The following is a 2,174-nucleotide window of genomic DNA, read 5'->3' as shown; positions in this document are numbered from 1 at the left end:
GGCCTCCCTGCCCGGCCCGGCTCCCCCGGCGATCCCTTTGCTCCCGGGATAAACAGAGGCAGGGACCGCATCGCCCTCCCCACAGCTGCCTGCCCAAACCGCCGAGCTGGGACGGTGCAGGGGGAGGGCAGAGCAGCGTGGGACGTGATGCGGGAGTTGTCTGCCCAGCAGGGACCATCACTGAGAACTCCGCTCGGAAGTCTGGTATCACCCCACCCTGCTCTGGGAGCGGGCATGAGAAAGAGATCTGACGGGCACTGGGCAGCAAGAGGTCCCTTAACTATGTAAAGACAAATTAAAATGTCCTGCTATCTACTAACAAAGGGTTGCAAACTGTTTCTTGGACATGGGGGAAGCTGGTTCCTCTCCACCTCTCTGGCACCCTTATACCAGTGGGCAGCAGACACCTCATGGTCCCTGCTCTCTGCCCGCTGCCAAAGGCAGCCTTGCTTTGCAGCCTTGCCCCATGAGGCTAAGACTCCAGGAGCCTAGTGGCTCTGACAGAGGTATTTACTAGGACAACCCTGACACAGAGCCCAAACATGAGCACAAACAGCTGAAAAATTTACCATCATGGCTGGACAGGCCAAGAGAAAAGCTCCCTTAGGTAACAGGAGCATGTGATTCTGAGCTACCCAGGCCATGCTAGAAAGGAGCTCCTCTGGCCATCAGTAATGGGCTGCCCGGGATACTCAGTGCCATGCCAAACATTTGCTTTCCCGTCAACCTTGAGGTGGGTCCGTGCTGCATTGCTCTAATTTCTGTGTCAAGGGTTGCTTCGCCCAGCAAAGCATTCTCTATCAGTGCTGCCTGGCACCAGTGCATGGCATCACTGCTTGGGCTGCTGTCTTTCTACCTCAGTTTTCCAAGAAGAGCAGTGGTAAAACCAGGAAGTCCCTGTTTATAGCCTCTAGCTGCTGTTGATAGCCTCTGATGCAAACAGTACATGCTGGTGGGCAAGGCACATGGCTTGCCTGCTCATGGCTTGGCTTACTCAGACTTTCCCATATCCAGCTTTCTTCTGCCTCAGCCCCACCATAGTGGTCCTTTCTCTCCTTGATTCTTTGCCTTCTTGGTCTTCTGCCCCATCTGCACGGTTGCCTCTTACCCTTGTTTTTGAAAAAATATCCTTTTGAAGACATGACCAGAAAAAAAAAATACTATACATATATAGAGATAGCAATAACCATATTAATACCTTCTCCTAGTTAAGCTTCATCCCACCACATCCCTGTTTGTCAGCCAGTCTGAAAAAAGCACATGTTCAGGAGCAGTAGCCAGGTAACAAGAATCAGTGCTGGAGGTGATAGCTTCTCCCAGCACATGCAAGAAACCAAGGCAAAGTAGCTGAAGCTGTGCCATGGCGAGAATGGGTATGGGAGGACAGCTCTTGTCTCTACAGCAAGACATGTCTGGTGGTATTTTGCAAAGCTGGCAGCCCACACAGCAGTGGGAAATGCCTTCATCTCCTTCACATCTCTGCTCCCAGGGCTGCTGGGTTCCCCTGGAGCTGCTCTCTCCCCAGCCTTCAGCAATGAAGGCCATGTGAAAGAGTCGTGGGCAGGTTTCCAGCACTACCCAGTGTTACTTGGCAGCCAGAGAGTGCTAGGCAGGGCTATAGTAAAATAGCACAAGCCCCATGTTTGGCCAGTTTACCCCCATCTCCTTTCCCTTCCTAGTCTGCTTTCAGTAGCCTGGGACAGCAGTGGCAGAGTTGGAACTGCAGTGCTGCCAAGGGACACATGAGGAAAGTTTTCACTTTCCTATGGAGACAAGCAACACTGATGTCAGGAACAACAGTAAGAAAAGGAATGCCAGACCGTTAGAGCCTAAAAAGGAACCATGGGCAAAATCTCATGTGGGTGGAGAACACATCTCACACACTATTAAGTCTGGAGAGTTAGTCAGCCTTATCTGTAGCACAGGGATGGAGGCAGCCTGTTATCAGGCAGCAGGTTGAAAGCATACAAAAGGAAATAGTTTTGCACAAAAGACACAATGAAATTACATCATCAAAGCTGAAAGTTAAATGAGTGCAAAAGAGGATAAGATGAATTCATAGAGAACAGGGGCACCCACAGTTATCAGATCTTGAAGCAATCATTTGATCACAAATTTCCTAAGCTCCTGATGGGTAGAAGAGAAGGATTATGCTGTTTCCCTAACTATCCCTC

Source organism: Corvus brachyrhynchos, unplaced genomic scaffold (assembly GCF_000691975.1).
Source record: "Corvus brachyrhynchos isolate BGI_N302 unplaced genomic scaffold, ASM69197v1 scaffold61, whole genome shotgun sequence".
Taxonomy (NCBI): domain Eukaryota; kingdom Metazoa; phylum Chordata; class Aves; order Passeriformes; family Corvidae; genus Corvus; species Corvus brachyrhynchos.
The sequence above is the reverse complement of the archived record's forward strand: the minus strand, read 5'-3'. Positions refer to the sequence as shown.